Raw genomic sequence first — 14,477 nt, 5'->3', positions numbered from 1 at the left:
ACAACGTCACGGCAGAGGCGGCGGGAGCAGCACGCGTGCGCCGCGAACCGCCGGAAGGGGAAGGGCGCCGCCGGCTCGGCGCTTTGGGCGGCCGCAGCGCCGCCACGGGGGGAAACTACCGCTCCCGGCGCGCCGTGCGGCAGGCGGTGGCCGGGCGGGCGCGGGGCCTGCCGGGAGTCGTAGTCTTTGCGGGATGCCGCGGCGGGCTCGCTCCCCTCCAGCTTCATGGGGCTGTGGGGGAGCGCGGCCCTCACGGCCCACGAGTGGGCGGTGAGGCCGTCCCTTCCCTCGAAGCCGGAGGAGGGAGGGCGAGCCTGGGTGGTGGGTCCCTGCGGGGCAATTGGGAAAGGGATTGGGGCAAATTGGGCAAATAGTTTCAAACTCCCTGTGGCCGCTGGCGGCTCTGGCTTGGGGCCGGGCTGCTCGCGGGTGAGGCTTGAGGCGTTGGAGCCAGCTCCCGGCTGCTGTCAGGTACCCGCATCATGAGGGGCTGCAGCCCGGCCTAAAGGCAGCTCTGCCGCCCTGCTGGGCGGCACCTGGGCGACGAGGTGGATGGGCCTGGCTTTCAAACAGGCCTGGAAAATGGCCAGAAACTCTCCTCGAGTAGGAAGATTGTCATTAGGTGAAGGCTTAGGCATCTTAACAGGGAGTTGATGTTGAGAGAGATTGAGCTCTTGCAAAACCTGAATAAGAAATAAGAGCCGTTATTTATTAGTAGGCAGGAACCAGGGGTATTTGCCACCCTTCTCACTTGCACTTTTTGTCAGACACAGTGTTTTCATGGCAGGCCTTTTCATTAATACCATATTTTCAAGCAGACGGTGCATCCTGGGATATTTTGAATACACCAGTGACAACCAAACAAGAAAAAACAGATAGGCGGCCAAATCCATCTGAACCTTGATGATTCCTATGTCCTAAATCTACTTGTGAAGAATATGGCTGTAAGATACATAAGGTTGTATTCATGCGAGGCTGGAGTACAGGTGATGGAAATGAAGTCAGAAGGATTAACGCATTTATTTTTCCTCTCTTGCAATCTGTTGTAGGTATGCTAAGAACATGAACAGAAACATCATAACCCATTTGAGAGATGTGTCCTGATGATAAATACATTGAAATGATTTAAATGCTTTACCTTCAAAATCAGCTCATCATAGTAAGACTTGTGGATCACATAAGTTCTTTGGTGAATACCTCTACTTCAGCCCCAACCACGAAGAAAGAGTTTTGAGGCCATTCAGCAGGGGAGACCGTCCGAGTAATTTAGGTTCAGGCTCTGCCTTGGCTCCAGCAGAGCCTTCGCCCTCCGTTTCGAACTGCCTGCCTCTCCTCCAGGCCTGCCACCGTCACGCCTGCCTACTTCAGTACTTTTCTCCATGCCTCTCTTGCCAACAGCAAATACCCATGTGACTTTTAATACCATCAATGACTGAAGAACAAATAAGCAAGAAAAGCTGTAGAAAAGTACTTCAGAGCTGTTTTACCTGATTGGAATTGGCTTCAGTATGTGGAGTTACGTGACATATACGTGAAAATGTTGCTAGAGGTCTGCAGCTATTCTGGCTGCAGTTTTCCTGCTACAGACTTAGTTTATGATGTGCATAAAACAGCATCTTAAATTACATCCTTTATTTACAGTGCAATATTTAAAGTTATTGTCTGGTGGTCTGCTGGGCTTTGTTAGCAAAACCAATGTTCCACTCTGTTTATGCATTCTTACCCCTGGGATGTGGAAGATAAACTGGAAGATAGAGGTTTTTTTTCTGTCCTAGACGGACAGACATTTTTTTTCTTCTTCTGTTGCCACGGACACTTAGTCTATTACCTCCACTCTTTCTCTGTTTCTGGTCATGAATCCTCAAGTATTAAGCCACAGTGTCCACTTGTCAGAAACGATAATTCAGCTCCAGAATTACCTGGTGATTATGTACCCGAAGAACTTCTGGGTCTTGGCTTGCAAAGAATCAAGACGTGGGGAACTGCTGCAAAACACTAAATGCCACAAAAGGTTCTGTCGTTTCTCCTTTTAATGGGCTTAAAAAATACCAGTAAAGAGTACAAATTCAAAAGAAGCTCTGTCTATGCAGATTTAGAAGACAGAAATACCTCTGGTTTGTAATTCTTTTATACATCTCTTGTATAAGAAAATCCGAGGGAAATCAGAAGTTAAGATCCTTCCTTAATATGACAACAGGCCTTACAGGTTTTCCTATGCATGGTTTTCAGTGCAAACACCTTGTTAGACATGGTTGTGAGATAGATGTACCTGACATCAGGGGATGTGCATGGGTTGGGGGAGAACTGGGTTAATCCTTATCACCAGCACATCGAGAGGCAGTGAATGAAGACAGGGCACAGCCTCAAGTACCTGTGGCTCACAGAGGGAGCATCACAGCATCACTGAGGCTGGAGGGGACCCCAGGAGGGCCGTCGTTCAATTTCCAACTCAAAGCAGGGTCAAAACTGAATTCAGGCCAGGTCACTCAGGGCTTTGTCCTGTAGGGTCATTTAAACCTCCGAGGACAGAGATTTCACAGCCTCCCTGGGGCAGCCCGGCTCAGTGCTTGCCTGCCCAGCTTCAATCTGCTCGTTTTGTGTTATAGTAATGGCAAAGTTAGTACATAAACACCGAGTGGGTGGATTAATGGTAATTATGCATGAACATGTTTTTCTAATGCAGTCTTTGTTATTGTTTGAACACTTTGAGAACCTTAATAATGCATTCATCTGTTTTGTTGCGTTTAGTATCATTTCTGATCTAAAGCTTTTATTTCATCCAGACTGATGTCATTTTTTATATTAAACAACACCTGTGCTGTTCTTCAGCAATATCTGGCAACCTTCTCCAACATCTGATTCATTTCATTTTAACACCTCGTAGCACAGTTCAGGAATGAAATAATCTTCAATCTCTTGCAGTCAATAGAAGGCCTCTCGCTGCTTTTGGTGAGATCATGATGTCATTCCACAAGTGTCTTCAGTATATTCATCACTGCTTGCAAAAGGATAACATTTGCTTAATCTGAGGTCAACGTTTGAACTGTGTCTTTGTAGATCTCGATGTTTTTCACACTGGGAATTCAGTATCATTGTTATCTCAGTTTGGAGGTGGCTTGACATTTTTCAAAACTGTTTGCTATTAAATATTAAGTAAGCTCTCTCTATACCTGAGAAGTGGCAGAGTAAATTCAGTTTCGTAATACTATTTTCCACTGTTTATTATGCAGGTAGTTTATTCAGTCTCACCAGTTCTGAACTTGAAAATGTCTTGCTATAAAACAATATCACAACCTTCTTTACAATTTCTTGGTCTTATTAAGACTGTCAGAAAAAGCAACCCAGTGCCACATTACTTGTAGTGTTAATGGGAAAATTCTCGATGTCACTCAGTGAAGTATCTCGTACATCCCGCACTGCTAAGTCAGTGAATATTGCAAAACCCAAAGGTATAAAGGTAAGAATATGTTTTAATTTCTCTTTAAGGAAATTCCTGGCCTTTTGTTACTGCAGTTTATCTTCTGAAATACAAAACTATTCATACAGCAGGCTCTAGTCATCATTTACTTGACTACTTGTGAGTTCTATATATAATTTTAGGCCCACTTATTTTGTATATCAAGGTAAAATTGCAGTCCACAGTTACTGTTGAAGATTTATGGCATTATTCAAATGTTGCCACAGACTGGAAAGGTAGATCTTGGTTGAGTATCTTCAAGTTTGTTCAACTACAGTGTATTTCTTTACCTAGTGACATTATTATAAAAACATACGATGCCATTGAATATTCAAGTGGAAAGAAGCTAATAACACATAGTAGCATTGTGATTAATAGCTACAGTGTAAAATTTTATGTACTTTTCATATTTTGTACCTGATTCTGTTGTGCTGAACACAAAAATGCCCTGTGCCGTTAGCTTATGTAGGAACAAGACAAAAATTTTGTCTTGTCTCTGTGGTTTAAAGTAGCGTTTAAAGAACTGAAAGATTCCTGAGCCAATTTCAAATGTGCTAAAAGCCATTGGTCCTTTGATAAAGGACAAAGTTATTAAGGAAATGGATTTTTGAATACTGTTTTCAAGAATTGGTTCTTACAGTTTATATACATTCATGAGAGATGTAAGGAGACAATTCAATGTACAAAATATGGAATGTGTATGTGTTGGTTGTTTGCTGGTGTTGCGTTTCTAAAAATGCACAAACGCTTTGCTAAAAAGTAGCCAAAAATCAAGTATGCATAGCTAAGTATACAAACATGAGTACGTAGTTGAAATTCACCCCCAGAAGAGAAAAACTGTCTTAAATAGCAGTCTTGACCTGAGAAGTAATTCTGCAGAAACAGCACGATGATGCATGTGGTCATTGCATCTCTTTTCCAATCAGATATTCTTGCAAACAACATCACGGTCTTTCACAGACTCAGTTTGGAGAACTCATCTGGCAACTGGGATTCAAATTTCCCCTTTTGTTTGCTCTGTTAACACACACAGCAGCTCTGCAACGCTAATTCTGCCCCCAGCACCTCCTGAGCGGTCCCAGGAAGCCCTCAAATTATATTTTCACATTATGCCTAGGTTCAGTTCTAATGGGTCACAAGATAAATAGGAGCAACTAATGTCATACCGATGTGTGAAAGACAAGCATTGTGCTGAGACTGTGCATGACACATGAAGCGCTTTCCCTCTACTAAGCACTGATAAGAGGTGCGCTGAAGTGCTGCGTCCAGTTTTGGGCACTATCCTTCAGGAAAGATGTGGGATAACTGAAGGGAGTCTGGAAGAGAGGACCCGTCATGACTAAGGTCCAGAAAACAGACAGATTGGAACATGAGAACAGATGGAAAAACTGAGGTTGCTTAGCCTAAGGAAGACAAGATTGACTCGCGGGTTCGGTAATAGTCTTCAAATACCTTAAAAAACTGTTGCAAAGAGAAAGAAAATAGTCTGCTCCTGATTCATTTGAATAGGACAGGAAGTAATGGGCATAGATCAGAGCAAGAACTGATTTAGAGCAGATATGAAGAACTTTTTAAAAGTAAGGATAATTAACAAAAAAGATTGCCTGGAAACGCAATCCATAGAGTCCCAGTCACTGACCTTTAAGAACAGGTTAGACATCTGTTGGGAGATATAAATTTAGCTGATCCTGCCTTGAGATGTGACCTCTGAAGTCCCTTCCAGCCCTGTGAGTCTATCATTGTGTAAATTCCAGCATGCTCAAAGACTAAACTGATCATCCGCAGTGGAAACGTCCAGTCCCTAAGGTCTGAGCTACAGTCTGTTAAAATCAGGGGGAATTTTTCCAGTGACTTTAATAAGCATTGGATCAGGCCCTAATTGAGTGTGTAATTTGGAGCTGTGTATGGAATTTGGTCCACAATTCTGTTAATGGTGTTTGCAAATGAGAAGAATCCAACTCCTTTTCCCAGGGTACATTAGTTTGCAAGGGTTGCAAGAGAAAGTAAACACACGCTGAAGAAGCAGTGCTAGATTTTTCTTACAAAATTGAGTAGAATTGACTGAAGACAGACGCAAGGAGAAGATCTCTGGGGAAAAATTAGCAACTTTTCTCAAGGAAGAACATTTTAGACAGCTATTTTTTACATCAGTTAAGGAGGGCCAGACAGAAAGAGACAGCAAAAACTATGTTAACAACACTTGAAAAGTAAATAGGTATCATGAATGTGAGAATGAAATGTGTGTCTCTGCTGAAAGATCCAATTAGCTGAGAGCCAGAAAATGGACAGAGCAAAAGAAGGGGAGACATGGAGAAATTCAGGCTGTCAGTGGATTCAATTGGTCGCATAGTGACTGACGAGGAAAGATCCATTCCCCTGTAGTCTGTTACCAAATAACATAAAGATGTTCCTCCACTCTGAATCATCAATTAAATCACAAGCACTTATGCCAGCTAAAGCTCTGCCTCTGCAATTGCACATGTTTATGCGATCTGGAGGAATACTAATATGCATAAAGTTAAGAGTTTGCAGATTTGCAAAATCACAGCTCCTGTGGGCATCTACAGCCACTCTGCTTTTGTGGGTTGTGCACATCTCCTGGAAATTCTTTCTCTGTTACCCTTGTGTAGTGGCAGGAAACAGGCAAGTGCTCAAAATGCCCCCCTGACAGATGCAAGAAGCTAAGGTTACTAATACGTGGCTAATACACACATGGAAGATCTTTGTTCTTGATTAATTCATTATCTCCAGGAGTAAAGACACAAGGTTTCTCGAATCATCTCCCCACTCCGGTTTGTTGCAGGCGTGTTCTGTGTCTGCACACAAGCTTGCACACTCTACCTGAGAGATCATTTATGAAATATTTATTTACTTTGCATTCGGGGAAGAAAAAAGGAAAAAAGTCTGCATAATATTATTGATGGAATCTGTGACTGCCAAATGCTGAATTATTTATAGCTTGATTGTACAAATGATACCCATGAGGACCTGTTAGATTGCAATATGCAATTGATACACTGCACAAAAACAGGGACATGTCTTTCAGACTTTGTTCTGATACTTCGGTGTGTCGCCTTAAAACAGGTGTGAACACTTTGCAGAGGCAAAGCTGGAATACCCGACAGCATTTCTGAAGTTGCAAGGGGTAAAAAGGCCTGTAGAAAGCCCCATGTAGCAAAAGATACTCTGACCTGGATTACCCCATGTGCGACCTTTCCACTCCCAACCCATGTGCACCCATCGGCCAGTGATCTATCACGCTGTGCACAATTCCCTGATGCTCCCCTTCCCTGTGGGCAACCTAGTCCCTTCTGCCTTTCAGCAGGTCCCACCTACGCTATGGGCACTGCAACCCTGTGCGTGGCTCTCCACCTACAACCATGAATATTCACCATTTTCCTCCCCAGCACCAAGCGCTAACAGGGAAGGTTAGGAGAGTGCACCCACTCACCCCCTACTTTGGTCCTGTGCCTACATACCTGTTGCAGAGAAATACATAAATAGATGTTTCACTGTTAAATTCATAAAATTAATGTTTGTAAATATTTTGTGAGCGTGCCTTTTAATACAGACTTTAACTGTGCAATCACCATTTTAATTCCACAAGTTTCCTGGTTTCAATTCTGCCTTTCAGAGAGAAACACACTGTAGTGCATTGAGATCCTTCTGCTCCCAATCCACCACCCAAAAACTACTTCTGTCCTATTTTGCTGGCTTTTTTTCCCTTCCATCTCTCCTAATCCACGTTGCTCCTGCTCCTCTCTTCCCGCTGGCCAGCAAGCTTCCCCTCCTCTCACCTTCAAATGAGACAGGTGGTTTTTCTCTTCCTTTGTCCCTAGTATGAGAAAAACCAATTACATAGAAATTAATAGCAATTTAATAGAAAACCAGAGTTAGCCGCTGCAAACCTGGAATGTGATTTTTTCCTGTGCCTGGCCCTTCCTTGCATTTTTTCCTTCCCCGAGTAAGGCAAATAATACAAATGAGGAAAATGGGAATCTATAGTGGATCAGAGAGTAGTTTGTATTCATTCACCACCCTCCCTCTCTGGGCCAGCACCAGAGGCTTCAGAGAGTCCCACCATAGACAGATAGGGGGTAGTATCTCTTCCACATTGAGACTCATCCTATTTTTACTGTCTTAAGGCTTAAGATCTGAAACACTATGTTAAATACCCTTATGTCGTTTTGTCCTCTTCGTTCTTCCCTTTCCAGCAATTTTGGTGTCATTTGCAAAGTTATCAGCAAAGAGTTTATGTTTTCTTCCAGATCACTCATAAAGACATTAAACTGCGTTGGCTCCTTTGAAGCCATTAAACAACCCATTAGAAGAGAGTAGAAGCATGCTGATGTAGCTGCTAATTGGTTCGCAGAGCATTAGATACAGGTAAATTGATTTTGTATAGTACTGTTTTTTTTTTTAGCAGATTGTCATGCAGGGCTACATCAAATGACTTAAAGTAATCCATGTGTATTAGGTCAACACATCTACCTTAAGCAACTGCATTTTAGTCTCATCTTGTTGCTTGAATGCACCTGTTTTCCATTAGAAATATATCGATTGACATTACATAAGCTACTACCTATGAATTAATTTCTATTTGTTTCCCATATCTGTCTTTATCAGTATTTTGTCCAGGGTCTCTGTAATGCTTGTAATTATCCAAACCCATCGCATTTATTCTTTACAGTGTGCCAAGTTCACTTTTTACCAGTCATCTGAAATTTCCCCTGTACACCAGTATTTGTTCAGAATGAATACGAATGGCTCCAAGAGTATCTCCACCAATTTTTTTCATACTCTTGAGAGCATTCAACCCTGAAGATCTAAATGTGTTTTGCTTTCACTGATGAACATTTTTCTCTCACACATACAGTGAAAAGGAAAGAATTCCGTATCACTTCATTATTATAACAGAAAAAATTCAGCTTTTCAAAGTAGCTTAGTAAAAACTGTGCTTTCTTATCCAGTAACTAGTCCACAGGTGAATTCAGTTTCACTCACATCAAAGGCAAGAAAGAAATGGCTGCATTTTGCTCTTGTTAGCTATTCAGAGACAATATGATTGTGACAGAAACAGCTGAGCTGGATTTTGGCTTATGCATCAGTAACAAAACATTTAACCAAGTCAAAATATTGGATGTTCAATCTTAGGGATGGCTAAGCCAAAAAGATCACTCTTCAGGCAATTTTCACATTCTAAGTTGAGGTTCCAAGTCTGGCATGTAATCTGCAGCAAATCTTAGGAGGCTTGATCTGGATAGCTTTGATGGACAGCAAAGCAAGGAACTGCATCATTACATTTTTACTAAGAAGTCACATTTTAAATCTGAGAATTAGGCTTTTCCTGAAAAACTGTCATGCATTTGGGAAAGTTTGTGTATTCCAGTGACATCACGCATGATATTTCTTCACAATTTTTTTCCTTTATATTTATTGAAAAGTGAAATGAGGTTTTAAATCTTCTGTTTGTCTCTTAGACGGCGAACTGGATAGAGGTTTCTGAATGACTCATTTGGGCCACTGACTCAATTCTAACAAATTTCAGTAACAACTCATTATAAAAGATTGGACAGGATGGGAGGGCTTCTGGCCACATTATGACTGACGCGACTTCTGGTTGTTTCAGCCTGGATGACATAGATGGATTAATTCTTAAACACAAGCAGAAGTAATTCGCTTGATGGGATGACCATAACAACATCTATCAATTATCTGACTACTTTTCTAGAAACTAAAACAGTAGAGTTTACCCAAGATGGGCTTAAGCAGGCTTTTGCACATTTTCAGTTTTCACTGTCTTTGTTGCCTTTGTGTGAGTTGAGTAGCTAATAAAACTCAACACTTTCCTTCATTGTGTCATCAGCAGATACCAGGCGACATCGTAAGGAAATGAAATATTTGCAGTTGCCTCACAGGAAAACTTAGAAATGCTCAAAAACACTCATGAAGCCTACTCTTGTATGAGGCAATACAGAGATCCGTTCTGATGAAAGTGATGGAGTTGCCATGGAGGCCTGACAGTGTGGTAATTCAGCGTACACCGAGGCAACCTCAGGCCTCAAGCCTCGAAGCCCTGACCCAAAATTGCTCTTATTCAATGGCCTCACAGAAGGATGGCAGTTGAAGAGAGGATGGATACCTAAATTGGAGGCATTTACCCTGGTGGGAGAAGGGAGCCAATTTATACTTGGTCATAATCAGTCAAAAATCTCACTCTCTGTAGACCAGCTCTGAGTATGAAAGACGTAGGTAAATGACAACTGTGACATTATATTAATGGTTCTGCTTAAAATTAACTGTTAAAAATTAACTGTATGAGATTCAACAAGGCTCAGTGCTGGGTCCTGCACTTGGGTCACAACAACCCCATGCAACGCTACAGGCTAGGGGAAGAGTGGCTGGAGAGCTGCCCGGTGGAAAAGGACCTGGGGGTGTTGGCTGACAGCTGCCTGAACATGAGGCAGCAGTCTGCTCAGGTGGCCAAGAAGGCCAATGGCATCCTGGCTTGTATCAGGAATAGTGTGGCCAGCAGGACCAGGGAGGTGATAGTGCCCCTGTACTCGACACTGGTGAGGCCACACCGCGAGTCCTGTGTTCAGTTTTGGGCCCCTCACTCCAAGAAGGACATCGAGGTGCTGGAGCGTGTCCAGAGGAGGGCAACGAAGTTGGTGAAGGCTCTAGAGCACAAGTCTTATGAGGAGCGGCTGAGGGAGCTGCGGTTGTTTAATTTGGAGAAGAGGAGGCTGAGGAGAGACCTTATCGCTCTCTACAGCCACCTGAAAGGAGGTTGTAGCGAGGTGGGGGTCGGTCTCTTCTCCCTAGTAACAAGTGATAGGACGAGAGGAAATGGGCTCAAGCTGCACCAGCGGAGGTTTAGGTTGGATATTAGGAAAAACTTCTTCACTGAAAGGGTAGTCAGGCATTGGAAGAGGCTGCCCAGGGAAGTGGTTGAGTCTCCATCCCTGGAGGTATTTAAAAGACGGGTAGACGTGGTGCTTGAGGACATGGTTTAGTGGTGGCCTTGGCAGTGGTAGGTTAACGGTTGGACTCGATGATCTTAAAGGTCTTTTCCAACCTAAACCATTCTATGATTCTATTCTATGATTCTATAATTGCAGATGACTGTGAAATTTGACAAAGAATCTTTGTATCACCTTATCACACACTTTCTATGACATGGTTGTGTATGAAATCAGATAGGCCACCTAGCTTGAAGCACAGCTTGCTTACATTTCCAGCATGAGCTGAAGATACCAAAAGAAAATGACAAGTTCCTGAACTCTAATTTCTTGCCTGTGACTGGCTGGTTTAAAATACACATTGGAATTATCTAACATCCAGGATTTAGTTATGCCTTCAAGCTCCCGCTAAGTGGAAGGAAAATTTCCAATGCTGGTTGAAAATTGCAGGGAGCACAACATCTTTCCTCAAACGTCTCAGGAAATGGGGACCTCTCATGGGAATTTTGTCACCGTTTCACCAACAAAGCTAGCTTTCTTCAAAAGCAGACCTGTCATAAGGCAGCCTCAATAACTTCAGGCTCTCCTGCACTACCAGAGACATGAGCTGAGTCATCTTGCCAAATTGCTAAGTAACCACTTTCCCAGAGCTTTGAAACCCGTAGCTCCCAGACATCCTCACCTTGCTGTCACCAATGTGATGCGAAACAGGCTTCTCAGATGGAGGCTTTCCTTCTAATCTGGTAGTTGCTTCGGGCCCTGTAATTTTTTAAGCTGTGTCTATCACACAAAGAAGGGTGCAATTTTCTGCCATGGTATGCATCTTTCACCAGTGTGTGATTTGCAGTGAGATGAGGCGAGGTGTCTGAAAGACATGCCTGCTGACAGTGATGACTCGATGACTCAAGTCTTGTGGATTTTCTAAGGCATCAGTTTCCTCCTGGGAAAAATAAAATAAAAATCCCTCCATTTTATCTTTCAGTGATGGATGTTGTTATTGTAAAGCCTTTATACTCCCAGCAGAAAGTACTTAAGTACGTACTACATGCCGTGGTTAAATCAGTCAATGCAAATCTACTTGGGTACATTTATCGCCACCTCATCCTTTCTTCCTTAGTCTTCTCTGGATCAATTTCTCCTTTTTGTGCAGAGCTATCCATCATGCCAAGACCTCCTTCAGCCAGAATCAAGCTTCATGAAAAGCTAAACCATGCGGGCAGGGTGGCTACGTAAGTGCACTGGAATGTATTAACCGAAGCCCTTTGTGCAGGGCTCCAAGTCAGTAACCAGTGTGTCATGGACTACGTGAATGGGCATCATCTTTTATTCAGTGGACTTTGTACTGTGTAAATTCAGGCATACCCACAGGTAAAGATATAGTATCATTTTTTACAGGTGGAGTCTAGGCACCTGCTGCACTCTTAATCTTGTATTTGTTTATGCTCATTTTTAGCTAGGGTTCTCAAGTAACAATGATGTTAACATGGCATAATGCATGTATAAGCACTCTTTGACCATTTATGATATCCTTGTTACCCTAAATCCAAATTTTCTATTTCAGACATCATTTTTGTTCCTCCTCTGTCACCTCGATGGGGTTGTGACCCACCATGAAGAGTATCTTCCAGGGTAGGACATCATCATGCTGTTTGTCCCTTCTTTTCAGTTCTAATCGCTATTTTCCCTCTTCAGAATTTTGTAATCAACATGACATTCTGGCTTTGTTCTCATTTCAAGAAACCTATTTCCCCTCCAGAAATTTCACCTCATAAAAACATAAAAAAAAAAAAAAAAGACCAAGGTCGAAAACTTATAACCGCCCCTCTCCTCCCCCCCGCCCCGTTTCCTCTTCTGGTATCTCTGTCACGAGGAAACAAGTTTATCTGTTGAGAGCCCTTTCCTAGATCATTATGAGTTCATATTTCCAGCATATCTCAAAAGCCTCCTTTGTATTCAAAACTGCCAAGAAACTGAGTCACCTCCATTAGATACATCAGCCGCTAATAAGAGTTCTGTCCCTCCTTACTGTGACTATGGGGAGAACCATTCCGGTGTGAAAGGCTGTGCTGTAGGAGGAGAGCTGGTTAGGTGCCAGCAGGCGGTTCAGGTTGCCACCTTGAAAGCAAATTTTCCCTAAGAACCAGGAATGACCTACAGAGTGTGGTGAAACTCAGAGGACAAATGGTATCTCTACAGGGAATGGTGCCAGGAAAGCTATTTCATTCTCATTTGGGTTCCTGACTGTCTCAAGAAATAGCACAGAATATTTAAGTCTTTATTTTGAACGTCCTTCTTTCTGAGGGCTCTTATTAGATTCCTACTGCACATTTTATGCTTTTTTGGTAAATACCTACAGTGCAAAATTGTCCCGCGTGATGAGTGATGAACACAGACAGGAACTTGGATATTTGGTAGTGACTCTAGGTTTGCGGATGACTTGATTTTTTGCAGAGCTAGAATATTAGAAAGGGATTTTGAAATGCACTGTGTCATCCAGGTTGCATCCATTGCTCTTCCTTGCTAAATCTCTGTGAAAACTCCCAACATATATTTGTCAGCAAAGCAGCCAGATTCTTTGAAGATGACAAGAAGCAGGGATTTCTTTTATAAGGTGCTTAACCTACATTTCAACCCTATTAAACAAGTGAAGAGAAACTGTTACTATCCTCTTATTCATTTTTTATTTATTTTAAGTCAGTAACAGCAATGCTATCACTTGCCCCCCAAGTCACGCTATATTAACAAAGAGGAAGGAACGTGATGCTCATTCTCCTCAAGGGCATCTCTTAGACATGTAAGCTAACTTCCTTATTGATTGGTACTTGTCAATAAGTAATCAGAAGCCTAAGGATTGTCTCTCTCAGTCTGTAACAGATCATTTCCCCAGAGTACTCTACTTGCTGTAGGGGAACAGGGATTTAGTTGTTAGGTATTTATCTTCTTATTTAAACACGTATTTTACTGTCATGGAGAGAGCAGGAATGGCACCAACTAGGTAAAATAGATGTGAATTAAATGGACTTCGGGGGAAATGCATTTTTGTTTTCTAAAATTCTCAAAGTGTGGCAATCAGAAAGGTTGAGTGTTTCATCATAAGTAAGGTGTGTCTCAAAGAACTTTTGACAGATGATGAGAAAGATAAAGCTCGGGTTCTCAGGGAGGTTTTGAGAAAACAAGGTCAGTGCTTTTCAAAGAAAGCATATTTGTTTTTAAATACTTCAGGGAGTCTCAGGGATAAAAATGATTTTTCGCTGGAGTAATTTAACAGCCAGAAAAAAGAAATCCTTCTCAAGCTGATAAATGTTTAATACCTAACCAGAAGCCTCAAAATTCTTTTCCACCCTAGGGCTAGACTTTCCTGCACTGAATAATGACATCTTATTAAAAACTTGTTAATTGCAAGTTAGTACAGGTCTCTTTCTTACACTTCAAGTTCTGCCAGTGTACTACATTCAAGTTTTCACAACTGTGTTACAAAACAATTTCAGTAACACTTCTACACCGTATCTATTGAAAACACAGTGATTATGAATTCTAATATCATGAGCCTGTCCTATATATATTCCTACAAAATACACAGCAGTGGTAAGTGATAACGCAAACTAATCTGCATCAAGATCCACGTGGTAGTATGAGAAGGGTAAAAATACAGACATTGTGCAATAAGGACTCTTCTTACAGAGCTTAATTGAGAGAGAAAAAACCCATCTGAAATAGATTTTTCAGACATGAAAAAGGCTGTATTTTGCTACATTATGCTATTACTTATTCCTTCTCATCTTAACCTGCTAAATGCGGTCAACTATTGGTTTTACAGTTTCTAGTGAAGAGTCTTACTTTTGAACAGTGAGAGAGCATTTATATCAAGCAATGCAGTTAGCACTGGTCCAGCTGTTAAAAAATGGATGTAATCAAAAGCCCATCTTATTAATGGTCAAGAACCCCGTTACACATGAATGCATCCTATGCCTGACGCTGAGTCCTTAGGGAGTGACCTGCACCAATTAACAGAGGCATTCGTACAAATACGTTCAGCCGCTCTATCCTCCCATGAGTGT

The sequence above is a fragment of the Nipponia nippon genome, unplaced genomic scaffold, assembly GCF_047370975.1.
Source record: "Nipponia nippon isolate SJK-2023a ecotype South Korea unplaced genomic scaffold, ASM4737097v1 scaffold_1, whole genome shotgun sequence".
Lineage (NCBI taxonomy): Eukaryota > Metazoa > Chordata > Aves > Pelecaniformes > Threskiornithidae > Nipponia > Nipponia nippon.
This window is presented reverse-complemented; position numbering follows the sequence as displayed.